Source organism: Lissotriton vulgaris, chromosome 4_1 (assembly GCF_964263255.1).
Source record: "Lissotriton vulgaris chromosome 4_1, aLisVul1.2, whole genome shotgun sequence".
NCBI lineage: Eukaryota > Metazoa > Chordata > Amphibia > Caudata > Salamandridae > Lissotriton > Lissotriton vulgaris.
The window spans coordinates 480,459,735-480,479,783 of record NC_141691.1 but is presented as its reverse complement, the minus strand read 5'-3'; the positions used below and the strand labels follow the sequence as shown (position 1 = coordinate 480,479,783).

Below are 20,049 nucleotides of genomic sequence, written 5' to 3'. Positions count from 1 at the left end.
ACTTAGGGTAGCCTCATTTATAGCAGAGACCAACCAACTGCATCACTGCAACCTCCTTTTGACGTGCTGCCAGCACCCCTTTGAGGGTCTAGTGACGGTGATGTTATTTTGGTCTAAAAGGATGCAGTACATGGACCCTACATATATCCCGACCAAACATGACCTCACCCGCCAATCACAATAATTATGACATACCATTACGACCTGCATGCCCCCTAACCCAAAAAAAGAGAACTGGACTGGAGCTGTCATTTGACGTTGGCATGTTGGGGCGGGGAAGTTTTGAGACTTTTAAGGGGACATAGGCAAATACCTGCCATAAGGCAACATGACATTAATGCCTTAACCGCGGCGGCAATTCAGCCGCTGTGCGGGCGTTCTAATGAGTGGGCGGGGCTGCGTCGGCCGTTCGCAGCACAGGGGAGGGAGTGCTCCGACGGGAGCACGGAAGGGGTTAACAAAACAGAAAACTATCAGTGACCATGAGGACATGAAGACGTAGATTACATTTGAGCAAGCCACTAATGAAAAAGAACACTACACCATAACCTGAACACAAGAGTAGAAACTACAAGGAACAAGCTGATAACAGAAAGAGTGCAATGTTAATCTACCACAGAGGAAGTAGGAAGTTAAGATGAGGCTATGCATATAGTACCATGAAGTTGGGAAAGAAGGCACTGTAGACAAGACACTACTTTCGATCTGGGGGGTGGACTGGAAGTAGACTAGAAAAAAATTGATTACGGGCAAAGCAGGGCCATCCTAGTTAGCAGAAGTAAATGAACTAATATTAGAGAAGGATTTCAATAAAGAAGCACTGCACTGCAGTAGACAGATCGGTTGTGAGCTGTGAGTTGTGAGTGTGCTTCATATTTGTTTGACCTGATTCACAAATCCATTTACAGACATAAATTCAAGTTATGTGCTCAAATAGCGAAATTCATGAGTAAATTCACATTGACACTTCGGAAAAGGTACATTGGTAAACTTATCAACTCTCATGTAATATTATGCCACTAAATCTTCGGCTAGAGCAGAGAATTGTTGTTCCATGAAGAACATGTGATCCAATGTTGGTGAACACCCTCAAACATGTGAGTTTGTGGGTATTCACAAATTCTTTGAGGCCAGTTTGCACCCTGGAACAGTCAAATATGTAATATTTCCTCTTATCAAGTGCAGGATAAAATATTTTCTCCATGGAAAGCATAGAAAAGGGACACCTCTGAAAATGGACGGTGAGTGGGGCAATCGATTTCCCACTGGGGGAAAATGTTTTCACCCACGAACAATTTAAAAAAATAACGTGCATATGCACTTCAGCTGAACATTTTCAAGTTAGTAAGTATTCATCATGTGCATTTGTATATGAATAAGCGCTTGATAAATAGCTGTTAAAACTCCCCAGGTAGAAGCATGGAATTTTATGAGAATTTGTGGAAGTTCATGAATCTACTCATAAATTTCCTCCATACATATACTCACATTTACAGGAGTAGATTAAAATAAATATTTTCTGTCTAGAACCATTTTACCTGGCTCATAAACGCACTATACACAATACTGTAAAAGACCACCACAAAAAAAACAAGGTGCAGGGGAGTGTGGCACCAATAAAACAAATAATTGAATCAGAATTTGAAACGAGAAACAGACCAGAGCGGTGCAATTATAAAAACCAAGGGAACACAACACTGATGGAGAAAATGACTGCACTGCAATGCGGCTGGGTGAAAACAAAGCTTTCACCAAAAAAGAAGACACATAAAAAATACAAGACAACATAGGAAGATGCTAAGAGAGAACAAAGACTGGCACCGAATAAAAATCAAGAAAATGGTTGGTACAAGCGGGGCCGGACAGGGAATCCAAAGCAGCCCTGGCAAATTTTGTCAGACCAGCCCCATGTGGTGCATAAAGAGCGGGCGTGACAAGCGAGCCTGACCCCTAGAAGGAGTTTGGGCGCGGGGTTTCCACCCAAGAAGATAGGGAAAAGTGGCAAAAATGGTGCATTCTACAACACAATTTTCAATATATATGCAATTCTATTCACTTTTAAAGCATAGTAAATGATGATCTTACAGTGCCCCTGCATATGGCAATCTTTATGGGGGCTCTTCAATGATTCCCTCACTATCACTCTCTGACAGCGCCTCTCATCTCTCCACAGCACGTCTCTCACATGTATTTCATTTGTTTTTATAGCGCTTTTCATACAAGTGTTGGGTGTCGGAGCTTTTTACATCACAAACACATAAAGAGACAATGATTCATACCTAAGCAAATCAGTGTATAGAAAATGTTACATAACACAAGGGGGCTACAAGGTGTAGGATTCACGTCATCTATTCTGGTAGGCATTTTTTAAGAGTGCTTTATCTGGGGAAGCACAAACTCAGGATTCAGAAGGTAGCACAGGGGTTAAGCTTGACTTTAGTAACAAGAATTTATTTCTACCCAAGCAAACCTTTTTTATCATAATTAGGATAATAAAAAAAACTGGGACAAATATTTATAACTTTCTAACCTAGATTATGATGGTAATTTATACATTGCACAGTAACAAAGGGATCTCTGTGACAAAAGCAGTAACCCACTGAGCTATGCACATAAAATACTGTTCTCTGATCTGCACAGTACACGCTGTTTGAGCAGGCATATTAACAAACTACGCTGCCTTAGGTGAGTCAAAACCGCCACTAGACAAAATTCCTATCCCTCTCCAGCAGGTACTTTAATCACCAGAGTTATCTTGGCACTTTTACAGTTGCTTGACAACTGCTGGATATACAAGGAACTCTGCAGTGCTTTTAAAACTGCTGCACTGCTACAAAAGCGGGCACCCATCCTTTCAACCTCCCATGGAATCGCCCGATGCCTGGTACGGCCAGTCCGGCCTTGATCTTGGCACTTTCATCGTTGCCTGAAAACTGTTGGATATACAAGGATCTCTGCAGTGCTTTTAAAACTGTTGCACTGCTATAAAAGCAGGCACTCACCCTTTCAACCTCCCAAGGAATCGCCTGATGCCTGGAACGGCCAGTCCGGGCTTGATCTTGGCACTTTTAGTGTTGCCTGAAAACTGTTGGATATACAAGGATCTCTGCAGTGCTTTTAAAACTGTTGCACTGCTATAAAAGCAGGCACTCGCCCTTTCAACCTCCCAAGGAATCGCCTGATGCCTGGAACGGCCAGTCCGGGCTTGATCTTGGCACTTTCATCGTTGCCTGAAAACTGTTGGATATACAAGGATCTCTGCAGTGCTTTTAAAACTGTTGCACTGCTATAAAAGCAGGCACTCGCCCTTTCAACCTCCCAAGGAATCGCCTGATGCCTGGAACGGCCAGTCCGGGCTTGATCTTGGCACTTTTATTGTTGCCTGAAAACTGTTGGATCTCTGCAGTGCTTTTAAAACTGCTGCACTGCTACAAAACCAGACCCCAGAAACAAAAGCAGCCACCCATCCTTCAAGCCTCCCGGGGAAACACCTAATGGCTAGTATAGCCAGTTCAGCCTGGAGTACAAGTGAACATGGCATTGAGAAACAGAAAGAATGCAGGGAGATACTAGCAGTGAGCAACTGAAAGGCTGTTGGGGAAGATGGGTGGGGAAAATGTGATACAAGGAAACATTCCGACAATTAAGAATTCAATATGTTTGGTACCATATAAAACATTAAACTTAAACTAAGCAAGACACTAAAATCATGAAGGGCTCATGAAGCTATTGACTAAAAACATGAAACAGAGAAAGGGAGAGGCTATAAGGAACTAGAGACTGAGAGGCAAGGATGCGTTAAAGGAACAGCTCACTTAGATAACAAGGGGCTACGGGGTGGGCGCATAAAAGTAGGAGAAATGCTGGAAATTTGCAATTGCTCCCCTAGGATTATTCCGTAGTTGGAAATAAAAATTCACTTTTATGAAATTCACAAAGAATCCCTAGTGGAAAAATACAGCACGACCTCTCAACTGAATAGCATGTTTTTTCATGCATAATTTTCATCATGTGGAAAATACAGTCTTCAAAAATGCGGTTTAAATATGCATTAGCACAATTCACATTTTTGTTTGCTTCTCCATGGGAAAGTATCTTCAGTCGTTGAGAATAAAAAAGAAAAGACGTCCTACACCTCCAAATTAACTGTTTGTAGCCGTTCAAGTATGTTCGCATGTAGGGCCTCCTAAAAAGTTCCACAAAGCCACCCTTTAACCTAAATCTATGCGTGCTAAAATTCTATCGCACTTTCCAAATTTCAGTTATTGAAAACCTCATTAATAAGGGTAACATTTTGCCAGGTGTGATTCAGGATTGGGATTTTTCTCTTGCAAACTGATTTATACGCGATTTTAAGAGAAATGTAAATGTACACCATGTCCATTTATAGTTAAGTGTTGATGCTGAAAGGTGTCAGGATTTTACTGTCACAAATAGGTTTACATGCACAAATATGAGCAGGACCACTAGAATTATGTGATTCGGCGGCCGCAGTATTGTACGCATAGGTGTGGACTTGCCAGATTTGCCACATAATCCATCATCTTGTGCTTAACCTGCAAATTTAACAAGAATGTGTTTCCACTTCAAACAGATCAAAATTTGGAAAAATCACAGCAACCTGTGCTGCTGCACCATGGCAGGTCACATGCAGAGCTTGCCCGATCGTCTTTCACTTGCTTATTACTGTATGTGAAAGATAAAATAATACTGAGGAAAAACCTTTGCATAGAGAGCGTTAACGTGATAAAATTATGAATACTATTACAAAATGTGCCGAGTTCAATCACATCATTTGCCTTTCCGAGCAGCATACTTTAGTTAACCCTGACACTTAGCTGGGTCCTCCCTTGATGCAGAATTCCAGTGGCCTTTTCTATTTGATGTGTAGTTTACAGAATCCTTTGTGATAAGTACATCATTCTATATTCAGTTGAAAACATTAGTGACTGGTCAACTAGAATACATGTTTTACGGGTCTTTAAGAGAAAAGGCCACTGGGGTTGATAGTAGAGTGCCATTGAAACAGAAAAAGCAGTACAGAAAATAGAGGAAATCTTAATCTGGGCTCAAGTCCTGGAAAAAATAATGAGGTACTAATTGGTAGAGGCAATGTACAGTGACGTCCCATGAACTGATGGCACAAGAAGTATGCCTCACACCCATCACATGTGAGATGCATTAAAAATTTATCATTTAAAAACACATTATTAGGTTATGTTTTATCAGCACCCAGGAGTGGTCCCCTGTCTGAATAAGCACGTTACAAAAACATCTAATATAATCCAGCATTTTATTGATTTTACTTCTTATAAATCATGTGTATGTTTTTGAAACACAAACTGGTACTTCACGTTAGAAATGATGCAAAGTGACAACATTTTATAGACACAAACAAACTACATTCTATATCTGCAGTATTCAGTGAGTAAATGAAGCCTTGATCACAATAGGAACAAAAAATCCGGACCCTTAAAAATCTATCACGCTCATTGAAACTGTTTGCCCACAAAAGTGAAACTTTGGTGTGAAAAGGTGTCATAATCAGAGGCTGCAAATGACGGAATGCGGATTCATTTATTATGGGAGTGATGGGTGGAGATGGGGCCGATTTACTGGCTTTTCAACAGGCGTATGGGTGGGTGGAAGGAGGGAAGGAAAATGCGGTGTGACTTCCTGGATATTCATAAACTCTGGCAATTCATTTCTTATAAGTATTGCCCAGTGCTTAATTTGTGCTGGTGCTTTCTGGTGCTTAGCGCGTGCATATATTTATCAGGGCTGGGTCTACATAACACCACGTTTCTGTAACTCTGCACGTCATATGGCAATGTGAATGTGGCGAACGCCTAGCAGTACACTAGACAATATATAAAATTAAATTACCTCACTGACTCGGAGCATCACATACTGGTCAAGACCGTCTGACTCATAAATTATTTATTTCATGAATGAATCAAATATGCAGATCAGATCCACACCGTGATTCAGTCGTGACGGTCACAATGTGCATTTTGAATTTGCTTTAGTTAGGTGGCGGTCCTTGTTGGTGGGCGGGACACTGATTGGGCAGGGGGCTGGATTTGATTCTGCAGGGGCAGGGCTGTGCGGCAGGCAGCGCGCATAGATTTTTTAAAAAATGCACACCCCAGCACACCCACACGCACCCCTCCACGAGTCTTCAGCGGTTGAGGTGGTTAGCCCAGACCGACAACGTTATAGTGCAGGCAGCAGCAGCAGCAGCAGCAGGCCTAGGCCGCCCATCGAATAAAAGCAGGCAGGCAGGCAAGCCAGTGCCCAGCCGCCCACCACCAGTAACCATAAGTACAAGCCATAATATTAAGCCATTACCAACGCTGCTTTTTTTTGGTGGCTCTGGAGAGTCTGGACTCATGGGCGGCGTGACGTGACGGTCATCGGCGTGGAAGCTGAGCGCCCCTGTGCACCCCCAGATGTTAGTGTAATGCTATTTTATCTGTGATGTATCCCCGCTGCCCTCTTTGACAAGCCTGTGGAGGGGAGAGTCCGGGGAGGGGGCAGACTACCATAAACAGAAGGATGGCCTTACTTGCTGTTTGTGAACATGATGATGTTTGTCTTTCACACCAGGTCCATGGCTCTAGCTCAGGGCACAGATTGGAATTCCAGGCCCGGCCCATTGAGAAATCCTTTATTCTGCAGTACTGAGAAGAAGATTAAAGGGACACCAGATCCTCACGCTTCATGCAGACTTAACAGATTAGTCCAAGACACCTGCAGTCCTCACCAAAGGTCCCCCTCTCTGCTCTACTACACCTCAACGCCCTTCCCCCTAAAATCACAACCAGCCACCTTCCCCACCAATCCTCAAACCCTCTTGGAACTGACTACACCGACAAGCCATCGTCCGTCCCTCCCAATTACAGTATTCATCACCAACCATCCTCAGCCCCTCGCCCTCTTCCTACCCCCCTTCCAGCTCTCAACCACCTCTGCATCCACTATCATGAACCTTTAATCTTAACCCGTCCTACCCACAGACTTCAAATCTCGGCCTGCCTTCGGTTCTACCTCAGGCACCAAGCTTCTACCTTCCCAGCTCTCCCACAGGGGCTGTAGCTTCAGGGGGTGTTTAGGGTGTTACACCCCCTTAAAAATGTTACTCCGTAGTAAATAGTTGGTACACGAGCTTTCAGTTGGGTAGGATGAAATGTCTGTGGGATTTCACTTGAGATTTTTACATACCCAACACTGACAAAAACACACACTCTCTCAGGTCTGTGTTGAAGGCCTTAAAAATGTTGATCAGTTTGAAAAATTTTGTGTTTTAAGTGACACTAAAAATGCGCCATCCTCTCTCATTCCACTGCCCCTTAAGTCCCCATGTCCTTCTTCTCAAATAATGTGTTTTTTTACAAGATATCCCAACGTGACAGTTGGAAAATCTGAAGCTCACAGCCCCCCAATATTATTGACCAAGCTGCGCCCCTGCCCCCAACTATGTCTTCCTCTACTCATCCCTCCCAAATTTCACATAAGAGGGACAGACAAGGCTTTATTGCTTTATTTCGCTCCTCCGCCGCAAGTAGTATGGGCACTCAGGAAATCTTAAAAGGAACAAGCATGTGCTAGGGGCTTGAAACTTAGCACCTAGAAAAGGTTTTCTAACTCACCTACCTGCCCAGGGTTACAGGATGTAAAAACATATAAATCAATGCTTAATTTGAGCCAGTGCTCAGCACCAGCACTTAATCATCAACATCAGCGCTTGAGCGCCAGTTAAGAGCACATTCATTTTTGGTAGACACAGGGAGATTAAGTGATTCACTCAGAATCACAGGATGTTGTTGAGCCACTCCAAGACTCAAACCTGTTTCCCCAGCTCCGAAGTAGGCAGCCCTGGCCATTGGCCCACATCCTTTTCCCCACTTGTAGGGTTTGTTGGAGTTGTGTTACGCAGCACTAACAGGAGAAATGGGCTGGTCGAAGCTGCCTTCCGAGGACAGGGGCGGCCTTAGGCATGTGCAAGCTGTGCACCTGCACAGGGCTGCCAAACCCCAGGGGCCGTCACGCCAGGCCTGAGGCACTTATAAATGGTGCGGGGGCCCCCGGCCGGGGCCTCTACCTACGCTCCCTGCCCAGGGCCGCCATGAGCCTAGAGCCGCCCCTGCAGAGGAGAGCCAAACCAAAGGGGATGATGGACGGAGCGTTGAAGATTGCAAGCACTCACCCCCAGTCAACTGATCTGGGTTTAATCCATCACCGTTCTTCAGCTCACTCCACCACCCCAGTTCAGACATGGCCATATGCAAATCAGTCTGACCCTGTGCCTCATGGGAACAGTCCAGCCCGAACTGCCAAGCATGGCCATATGCAAATCAGTGCCCCAGTACTTCTTTTTTTCTGTACAAATCGACCACTGTATTGCCCGTTTGCAGTCAACCCATATTCAGATAAATGTTCAGAGTGAAATGTCAATGAAAAGTCCGTCTTAAACACTCCAATGTTTGCTGCCATGTACCGAAAGAAAGTTCTCCTCAGAGACAGTCTGAAACCTGAGGGTTGTGGCTGTCAGTCTAGCGCAGGGGGCGTGCAGAGTCCCCCCTTACTATGAAAGTCGAACTTCCTCTAGAGTGCCCCGTTACTTGGATAGTTCACCAAAATTAGACCAGCAACACGGCCTCAGCGTGCGCCTGCCATTTCCTGAATTCGCTGACCGTGTGTGAATCAGACAAAAACGGACACACATCCAGCGCTCGAATGCTGTGGGAACGCGCGGGCTTCCCGTTCCGGTGGGTTTTATTGCTTGGGGAACCGCGTTCTTGGCTGGTGCCAGCAGCTTCCCCCGCCACTGTCCCCGATACAGTGACCCAGGCTGCCCTCGGCAATCACAGCAGTCCCTCACACGCATTGTGTGAATTTTACTGGGCAGCTGGCTAGCAGCAGGGGGTTGATGGGGCCATTTCCTCCTCTTTGTGGCTGCGTGCTGCATTGTGAACTAAAGGTGTTCATATTGTCACATGATTGCTTTCCTTATGAGCTGGGCCGGGCTCTCGACATTTGCATAGTTGACAGGTAATTAATTCATTTTCAATAGGTTGTTTTTGGGCTTGGCACAGGTAAGGAATTTCACATCTCATCCCCAGATGGAGCAGCGGATAAAAGGTACAATGGGGCAGTTTATCAGTTAATCTGCGGAGGAATACATTTATGTAAGAGTGCAGTGTTTCTTTTATTTAATTTTGATTCTGTACGTCAGTATTCAACTTTATTTATAAACGGGTTGAGTATTTGTGTTAAGCAAAGTGATGGGTTTTGTAAAATGTAGTCTATAAGAGAAAATAAAATATGCCAGAACAATTTAATATTGCTTTTCTAATTGTCACTTTCCTGAGGAGCAGGGTATATAAAAATAATTCATATGTACTTGCAGACATTAGGTTGCCTACCATAGAATGCATCTCTTCTGACTCTTCCTTGCCTGGCCCGCCCCCTTTAACTCCACCTCCGCAATGTCCCTATTTTAGGTTTCCCACAGTCATGCTGTTCCAGTTGCAGCACTGACTGCATGCATCCATAAAACAGCAAACTGGAAATAAATCCACCTGTAACTAGGCACTGAAACACGCATCAGCCTCGCGGAACGGCAAAATAAATCCGTGAAAAATTCAGCGGCCAGTGAAATGCTTTACAATGCTAAACCAAAATGTGAAATAGGAACATAGTAATGAGAAACCATAAACGGACTGAGTGATGGCTCGAGACCAACCTATAGGCGTGTGATTGACAGGGCGCCACGGGGGAAGGGGAGAGTCCAGGGACATTGTGCACATCTACATGTACATACCGTACCCGTGACAAAATACATCGGCACGGGAGAAAGGAAGCATTAAGCGCATTCTCTTTAAAGAGAAATGTAATCGAATAATACAAACATTGCATTGAGGTTCGTTCACAATATATATATTTTTAAGTGTACGTTTTTATTGGCAATTTCATAGTCACTGCATCAATACTGACAAAGTTAGTAACAACACAACATTTATTTCAGTAGATTTTTATTGAAAATAATATTTACATGGTGCAGAGGATATACAGGATATACATGGGAGATAACTGAGGAAAAAAACATGAAAACATCTCTAGTGCCTCCACCCACCACCTCGGGCTCTCACAAAGACTCAGAACAATGTAAACCCATCACAAGATGGCTTTTAGGCTATTGTTCTCCTGTACAAGACACATGTTCGCGAACAACAATATAAAAAACACGTCCCTTGAAGCAACACTATCAATTATAGACTTTGATTTCCAACATTATACCGCTTCCCCGACTGAGATCTCAAGGCAGGCAAGTGGGGAGACATAATTAGTAATATCACTTGTGGAGAGAAATCACCAGGTAGTGTGAGTGGTAAGAATTCTTATGTTGCTTACACTACAATGTAAATATATCCAGGAACAATGAAGCAGCATACAGTGAAAAACACATTTGCGGCTCGCAGAGGGAATGCAGTGGGGTGGTGGGGCAGGGCATGGTGGGGGGTAGTGGAGTCGGACATACGACAGCAAGGAGTAAAGTAAGCAGGGCTCGAGTCGGGGTACCACGCGGTTGGACGGCGTCCCCCCACTTATTTTACCGGGGGGACGCTGTTCCCCCCTGCCAAACAGCTGGCCTTCACTCTTTGGCCTCTCTGGAACGAGGAGCTAGTCACCTTTCGTGACGTCACTTCCTATTGTGATGTCACTTCCGGTGACAGCGTCAGCCCACTTCTTTTTTTAGGACTTGTGCCCTGAAAGTAAGTAAATACATAAATAAAACAACTTACCTTGCAATCGCTGCATGACCAAGTTGGCGATGCAGCGATCGCAAGATAAATAGTTGTATTAATTTACTTAATTACTTTACTCCTTGCCGTTGTATGTCCGACTCCACTACCCCTCCCCCCAGCCTGCCCTGCCTCACCACCCCACAGTATTTCCTCTGAGAGCCGCTGCTGGAGACAACCACTAATGAGGTGGTGGACAATCCCCTATAATAGTTGCATTCGATACAGTTAATCATCTAGACTTTCTCAAAATCCTGACTTTACTTAAGAGCTTTGATGGCACCATTCATAAGTGGGTCTGATCAACAAAAAACAGGTTATCAAAATTAACTCCTTAGCCTGCATTATGTAAATGGTGTGCTGTCTAGAAGTGGGTGGTAAACTCCTCTCCTCCGGTGGAGATCACAGAGTTTTGCCCACCCTGCGCTCCACTTGGAGCACAGAGTTTTGGATACGCCACGTGGCAGAGTTTTTTCTCATGTATGGCTCACCAACGATAAGTTGGCGAGCGAAAAAATCAAGCACTAGACCACCTCCCAGAGGGATTTCTCAACGCGGGCAGTCGCAGCAGGTTGTTACTGCTTGCGTTGAGAAAGCTGATGCCCGTGGTGAGAAAGCTGCCGCACGCATAGAAAATCTACTATAGTGGTAGAAAGAAGCAGCACCCTCTGAAAGTGGGCAGACGAGCGTGTTGTGCTCATGGAACACTTTATGTAGTAGAGACACTCAGAATCAGAAAGCATTTCAGTGACCCACACCACATCCAAGAGTGCCATCCTATCACAGGTCATGCTCTACCTATGTACAAAAACTCTCAGTGTATTCGAGGCTGGAAACGACATTAAGATTTACCTGTAGGTAAATAAAACTCAACTCTAGCATAAAATTGCATCTGATAGCAACAATATCACCTAAAGAATTTTCTCTCCTTCATCCAAACCGGGATGTTTGAAGCCTACATGACGCGTAACTCCAAGGAAACAGAGTTTGACAATCAGCCGGGGTCGGTAGTGGGTCTACCCTCAGGGCGATGACGTGAGGAGGGGGAGGGGCAGGGCGGGGGGTAGTAATGTATGGATTACGGAGCTTTACAGGTAAGTAAACATTTTAATAAATAAAACAAATGTCATTGCGCGCACTGCATCGCATTTGGGGATGCAGTGCATGCAACAAAATGTGTTTTATTTATTTAAATGTTTACTTACCTGTAAAGCTCCGTAATCCATACATTACTACCCCCCACCCTGCCCCTGCCCCCCCCCCCACATCAACGCCCTGCGGGTACACCCACTACCGAACGCGACTGTTGACAATCACAACAAAATTGCTTAAGTACAGAAGTGGCTCCTTACTCTAAATATTGACAAACTGCCACCCCCCCCCCCCCCCCCCGCCCCCAGCTCATCAAAAGTCTCTCAAAGTCTCTCAAATTTCACTGCAACAGCACTAAGAAAGATTTTGAGAGACTTTTGATGAGCTTGGGGATGGAGGGGGGAGTTTGTCAATGTTTATAGTAACATGTTTTAGTCAATTTATGACTCCGCTGCTGAAGTTATCTACTCCACCAGGCTAATGGTGATCACTATTAGCCACCTATGCAATCCATATACCACTGTCTACCTCTTTTGTATTGAAAGTCGAATTTCGAATGTATGTATATTACCCCAATCATCTAATTTTTAAAACCACTGCATTGTAAAGTGCTCTGATACCCTCGTGGGTCATGTTTGCGCTATATAAAACTTTATAAATAAAATAAATAAAAATTGAAACCAACATTCAGCGGTTAGCAATGAGGAAGTAACGTTATTTATTTTACATTTTTTTACTGTTCTATTGTGCATCCAAAGCGCTGTAGACAACAGTGCACTTTACAAAGTTAGCAGAACACAGTCTACCTATGAGAAAATATTAAATATTGTTAAAGCTTTGCAGAAGGCATCTCAGCGTGTGGAATCAATCACGATCCTGTAAAGATTACGTACCAAGTGACTTATTGCAGTAAAGTATGCTTGCCCCAAAAATAAATAACAAAACACCAAAAAAGAGATCTCTAGCGTAATCCTCACCCAGAAACAGTGGCAAGATGGGCTTTGCCACAGCCCTCCTCTGGAGCTCAAGATGTGATGCAATAAGTTGAGTTGATTCTATGGTTCCAGTTCTCAAGTTAATATGCAAGTAATGTGTTTTGGAAACAATTAATCTCAACAATAGTTTCTTTCCACTTGTTTTCTGCTCGTTGGTGCTGCTTTTAGTTATGTAATTCAGTTGAATAATTATCAAATGGTTTCTTTGGCATCATGTTGTGGCACATGGGTATTTGGACCTAGTTATGAACTGGGACATGGACAACCCGCAGAAAAAACAAAAAGAGCATTGTATTGTTTAATGAATATGGCACTAACACAATTCATTAGATATCAGTAAACAACCAGAAGTAGAACTAGAAACCAGTTCCAACTGGTGAGTGGAATTCTCCAGAGAATTGCCAGTGGAACAGCAACTGTTGGATCTGCTCTTGCGGCGCTGTCACCGTGTGAAATCAGGGAGGAATTTGTTTGAGAAATAGAAGGGATTCCTCGGTAATGAATGGTGAGCACATCCCTAACAGGAAAATGCAGAGGGAAGAGCGCTCACTGCATTAACAAAAAAAACAGAGCAGTGTCAAATACAATAGCTAATGTGGGACTCTGGAATACAAACCACTGCTACAGAGAGCATGCTACAGGGAGGATTAAATGAAAGGCGATTTAAATAGAATATGCCAAAGAACACCACAAGGCAGCTAGAAAGCGAACAAGACCAGATGGCTAACAGGTAAAAATAACAGAAATAGCAGAGAGAGTGAGTACCGAGAAAGGGAAATATGAAGAGTAATTGGACACAATACTTACATGAAAAAGGTTTCGTACACTTAGGTGTGTGTGCCTATGGGTCTGCCCCTGGGTAAGAGCAGAAGAACAGAGTACACTAACAAACACCCACGTCAAGCCAACAGAGACTCTGGAAAAGTGAACACCTTAATGGTGTGTGTATGCTGTCTGCTGCCCAAGAATAACGGAAATCTAAAGATATTTATTGATGGTTATATTTGCAGACGACAGCCCCTGGAGGATACAAAATATGTGGACTTTTTGTGTAAGTTTATGGGGAAAAGTGAAATGGACTGTGCGCGGACAGGCCAGACATGAGAAGGGAGACTGTGTTTCAGGTGCAGACAGTGAGTACAAGAATATCTGGTTCCATGGTGCTTTCTTTATTTAACAGCTTATCCGCTTGAAAGAGGGAGACAGAAACATGTAGAGAGACAAAGCAAGGGAGAGACACAGAAACTTGGATAGAGACAGAAGCAAGAGAGAGACAAAGAAACATGTAGAGAGACAAAGCAAGGGAGAAACACAGAAACATAGAGAGAGGCAGAAGCAAGAGAGAGAGACAGAAATATGGAGAGGGACAGAAGCTAGAGACAGAAACATGGAGAGAGACAGAAGCAAGAGAGGGGCACACAACATGGAGAGAGGCAGAAGCAAAAGAGACAAACATGGAGAGAGACAGAAGCAAGAGAGGGGCACACAACATGGAGAGAGACAGAAGCAAAAGAGACAAACATGGAGAGAGACAGAAGCAAGAGAGAGACACAAACATGGAGAGAGGCAGAAGCAAGAGAGAGAGAGACACAAACTTGGAGAGGGGTAGAAGCAAAAGAGACAAACATGGATAGAGACAGGAGCAAGAGAGGCACACAAACATGGAGAGAGGTAGAAGCAAGAGAGACAAACATGGAGAGAGACAGAAACATGGAGAGAGACAGAAGCAAGAGAGGACCGAAACATGGAGAGAGACAGAAGCAAGAGAGAGACCGAAACATGGAGAGAGACAGAAGCAAGAGAGAGAGACACACAAACAAGGACAGAGACAGAAGCAAGAGAGAGTCAGAAACATGGGGAGAGACAGAAGCAAGAGAGAGAGACACACAAACAAGGACAGAGACAGAAGCAAGAGAGAGTCAGAAACATGGGGAGAGACAGAAGCAAGAGAGAGACACACACAAACAAGGACAGAGACAGAAGCAAGAGAGAGTCAGAAACATGGGGAGAGACAGAAGCAAGAGAGAGAGAGACACAAACTTGGAGAGGGGTAGAAGCAAAAGAGACAAACATGGATAGAGACAGGAGCAAGAGAGGCACACAAACATGGAGAGAGGTAGAAGCAAGAGAGACAAACATGGAGAGAGACAGAAACATGGAGAGAGACAGAAGCAAGAGAGGACCGAAACATGGAGAGAGACAGAAGCAAGAGAGAGACCGAAACATGGAGAGAGACAGAAGCAAGAGAGAGAGACACACAAACAAGGACAGAGACAGAAGCAAGAGAGAGTCAGAAACATGGGGAGAGACAGAAGCAAGAGAGAGAGACACACAAACAAGGACAGAGACAGAAGCAAGCGAGAGTCAGAAACATGGGGAGAGACAGAAGCAAGAGAGAGACACACACAAACAAGGACAGAGACAGAAGCAAGAGAGAGTCAGAAACATGGGGAGAGACAGAAGCAAGAGAGAGACACACACAAGCAGGGAGTGAGGCATAAGCAAGAGAGGCAAAAAACTGGGGAGAGACAGAAGCAAGAGAGCGACACAGAAATATGGAGAAACACAGAAGCAAGAGAGAGACACAAACATGGCGAGAGGACACGGCGGAAGAAAAAACGGAGAAGGTGAGCAATGAAGAATGAAAGAACAGTGAGAAAGAGAATGCAATATTATTCACATAGACAGAGAGTGAGAGAGAAGGAGAGGGGGAGAGGGGGAGAGAGAGGGAGGAGAGACTTGAGGGAGGCTGTGGTGAGAGGCAGAGGGCAGAAGAGACGGTCAGAGATGAGAGGCAGAGAATACGGGCTGGGGTCTACCCAGGAGCCTGGCCTCTGCTCGGCCCATGCACTGTGCGCCTCGGTCAGACTCCTGCTGCGTGTGCCGGTCAGGGGAGACATCAAAGAAGGCCCGGGGCTTAAGCTGCCCTGACACGGTAACAAACGAGCCCCTGACGAGAAATACAGGCTGGAGTGAACTCGCAGTAATGCCGCCGCTGTAAACCTGCCCCGGGGTGAATAGGTCTCTCGCCGCTCTTCACGTGCTAACACCGAGGCGGCAATACACGCAATGCAATCCTTTACGTCACCACTGGTAATAGGGCAAAGCAGTTATATGACAGACATGACCAAAGAGGCAGGGCAGCCCAGCGGGGGGGGGGGGGGGGGGGCCTCATATAGGTCTCATCCGACAGTCCCTGCCTGACCTTTGGGATTGATATCTCCCAGCTTTTCGATTCTCCAAGGAGGGTGAGATTGTGGCTTGTCCTACTGAAATCAAGGGGGTGGAAAACATGTTTGTAGTGTGAGGAAAGTAATCGAGCAGTGCCCGAAGGACTGTCTGGCTGGTCTCACAGCTCGTTTTGGGGGGTTCTTTGTGGGCCTGTTTTATGGTCTGCTGTGTCGGGTTTTACTGTAGTATATTTTAAACACCATACTTTGTGGTTACCAAATGGTCGAGATAAACAACTACACAGTACAAATAGCACTACAACCTAGCCTTGCCGATCTCAGAAGGAACGAAAGGGCGCCTCAGATTGCTGTCCATACAATATATGGCCTCTTTGCTCACATTCGCAACTAAGTGTGCATGGAGTTAAAAACAATGTCAAATCTCTATATTCATAACACCCTGTAACTAAGGTGGCTAGTTAGTGCAAACAGGACTGATTGTCACACGAAAACACAGCTACGAACACAGACCAAAAATAAGCCATATAGTTAAACACAGTCGGGTTGAATGCAACACCTGTTTCTGTCTCATTTATTCCACATCGCATGTGCCTGCGAGGAGTCCTGTCAGTCTTTGCTTCTATTGCTACCCATTCCCGCCATTGTACTCTGCTGCTCCCAAAAGAGACGCTCCTTGGCTAATAAAACAGGCCACTGTCATGAACAGGGTAACAGAGAGCTGAGGCATCAGTCAGACTCAGACAGGGCACACAGCCGAGCCCGTGGCCCCCGCAGCGTGGGTTCAACTGTGGGAATGACATAACCCGGAGCCTGGCGCGCGCCATGTCCTCCCCCCCCTGCAAGTTTCCTGCACGCGGGGACGGTGCAGCAGGAGCGCCGCGAGGGCGCCCTCGCGCCGAGGCCTACCTGTGATCCTGTCAGCTGCAGGGGTCCGGGGCGCCCGCGCGCGGCGTGAATCAGCAGAGAAGTGACACCGGCGCTCGCCGCGTGCAGCCCCCTCCTCCTCCAGTGTTGCTATGCAATCACATCCGCGGGAGTCAGTCGCAGCATCCCTCCGTCCTCTGGGGAGCAGCACCCTGCTGGAAGGGATGCGGCGGGGGCCTCAACCTGCCACGAGCTCGGGCCGGGAGGGATGAGAGTAAACACACCGGAGGGGTGGGAGGGAGGCAGGGGCGCAGCAGCAGCCTCCCGGCCCGTGTGTGGCTGTGAGGGGAAGGGTGAGTGAAGGAGAGGAGAGGTCCAGGTCTGTCTACGGAAGGCAGCGCCGTCCCCTCTGCGCGCTGCGGGCTCTGGTGGGCTCTGTCTGGAGCAGCCCCCGCAGGCAGTCTTCACGGCGCTGCTGTGGAGACATATCCGTCTATGGAAATCAACTCCACGCTACAGCCGAGCACACGGGTAGTCATTCATAGTAGTGACAGTCTGAGCATCACACGCACCGTGAGCGGAGGGGGGATTGACGAGGCGGGGGAGGAGCGAAGGGAACATTAAAACCTGCTGAATGAGTGCTGCGCTTCTTTCCAGCGGGAGAGCGTCCTTGGCTTAGGCATCCTTCCTTAACAATCTGCCACAAAGTGAGATTTTCCCTTTAGCGTTTTATAATATACATATCACACTACCTTCCATTTTCATCGCGAATCAAGATCAGTCTGACAGGTCTGTTTTTATAGTTCGGTTCGTTTTTCGGACCACAGATTTACACGGAGAAGCGGACGGTCCACAGGGACCACGCGCGTCATCTTTCTGTGCTCCGTGGACGGCGGCGCCGGGGATGGTTAATTTGATTGGTCCACAAGAACAGGAAAACAAAAGTACATTTCTGCCTTGGCATAGGCAAGAGGCAAATAAGAGCAAGGATGTTGGCGTCCGTGTTAGTACTCGTGTAATACCGAGGCTATCAAATAATAAAGCCACTTATACACCAAACAACCGCTTCAAAGAAGCGCCCGGTGCTCAGCAGAATAAGGAGCATTTGGCATACGATTCGATTCGAGAAATCTTTATTTCGATCACAAGATCATAAAAGATGTGCATTACATTCTATACAAAGTTTAAAAACGTATTAAACAACATTAGTGATCAAGATAAAAAGCTAAAAATGGAGATGTGCCACAAATTTAGAACTATCTCAAGTCTTCAAGTCTTTTACACAAGCAATTTTACACAACGACTTCGGGCGTACCACATAGAGGTTAAAAATTTGGATAGAGCAAATACTACAGTAGGGGATAAATCTATCTTTAAAACTCTATAAGCGGGTAAAAAAGTTCTGAATCCCAGATTCCTGAGCAGGGGGGACTAGCCAGTATTTCCTGCTCCTCTCATAGCCCCTGCAAAAGAAGACAACATGGACGTCGTTCTCCTTTGGGTGTGCACATGCCAGGCAAGTTTCTGAAGAGGAGCTAGAAGACCAGGATGCTGTAAATGATGCTAGGGGAAGAGTTCCATATCTCCATTGGAGAAATAATTTCCTAGTTAATGGTGGAGTAATGGCATCTAAGACACTTTCGAGTTGATAGGAGTCTTTTGTTTTTATGAACTGGTTGGACAATGATCCGTCCCGGGTACCCTCTGAAGCTCTGAAGAGCATGTGTTCGTAATAAGCTCTCGCGAGTACCTTTTTCGGTATCTTTGGACAGATGTTTAGTGGGTCCAGACATAGTTCAGGGAGTCCGATTGCTTCCAGCGTTCCCTTGATGTAAGTCAGCCACGGAATTCTTTTGACATTGGGTAACTCTAAAAATTCCTGTAACTCAGCTCTGTAGTTTGAAAGGTCTGGGCTACTCCATATACGCCGCCAGAATGTCAAAGGCTTAAGACCCAGCTCCTCCGTTATTGGTCGAATGTCCAAGTCCAGTCTAAGCGGGAGTAGTGGAGTACTCTGTGGAAGAGCAACAATCTGTTTTAGGAATTTATTCTCAGTTGTTAATAATTTAGATGATGGAATATGACCCCACAACTCGCCCCCATATGTGACACCCCCCGGGCTTGGGCTTTGTAAATATGAATAATGGTGCTAAGTGGCCGGTAGGGGGATTTGTTCACCAGTCTCATAGTGCCACCCGCCAACTGTACCAGTTTGATGTTCACTTTCGACTGGTGGGCCGACCATGTTAAATTTTCGTTAAGAGTGATCCCTAAATATTCAATTGTGTGCACCCGTTCCAATTGGACTGTTCCCAACCTAGGCGGTGCGCGGTTATGGGGCTTGGGATTGAGAATCATGTATTTGGTCTTCTGTGGGTTAATTTCAAGTCCCCGGTCTAAAGAGAACTGTAAGAGCCCGTCCAGAACACGTTGAATGCCCATAGGGGATTTGGACAGCAGCAGGGTGTCATCTGCAAACATAATTGCAGGCACCCTGCTGCCAATCAGTTTTGGAGCGTCAGTGTTGGGAATCCTGGTCAGGTGGGCAACTACCCCGTTCACAAAGAGGCAGAACAGGGTCGGTGCAAGCACACAACCCTGTCTTACCCCTCTGCGAACGGGGAACCTTTCGGTTAAGTTGCCACCTCTGCCACACCTAACGTGGGCATAGTTGTTATAGTGCAATCTCATCAGGATTGCCAAGATATCTCCAGGGACATTCAACTCCTCCATAACTTTCCATAGTTTCGCTCTAGGTACCAAATCAAAGGCGGCACGCAAGTCTACAAAGACTGTATACAAAGTACCGCCCTCGATTACAGCTGTCCTCAAATATAGAAGGTTCAGCCTAAAAATTTGGTCTATTGTGGAGACCCCCTGTCTAAATCCCGCCTGATAGGGAGTCAGGATACCCGTCTCATCTACCCAATCCTGTAGCCGGTCCAAAATCAGTCTCCCAAAAAGCTTTTGGGATATATCAATAAGACTGATTGGACGGTAGTTGGCTGGGAGCAGAGGGGACCCCTTTTTGTAAATTGGAACCACCTCTGCACCCAACCAAGTATCCGGGACCTCCATACCCCCCAGAATAGCGTTAAA

At 45.7% G+C, this 20,049-nt stretch overlaps 1 protein-coding gene across 1 annotated transcript in view; it reads right to left on the bottom strand.

Annotated features, from left to right (window-relative positions):
* Positions 1 to 17,451, bottom strand: part of DRP2 (dystrophin related protein 2) — a 1,191,281-nt gene extending 1,173,830 nt beyond the window's left edge. The window contains exon 1 of the mRNA XM_086964637.1: positions 16,993 to 17,451. The gene's annotated coding sequence lies outside the window, so the exon portion shown is untranslated. The remainder of the gene's footprint in view (positions 1 to 16,992) is intronic.
* Between the last annotated feature and the right edge of the window lie 2,598 nt (positions 17,452 to 20,049).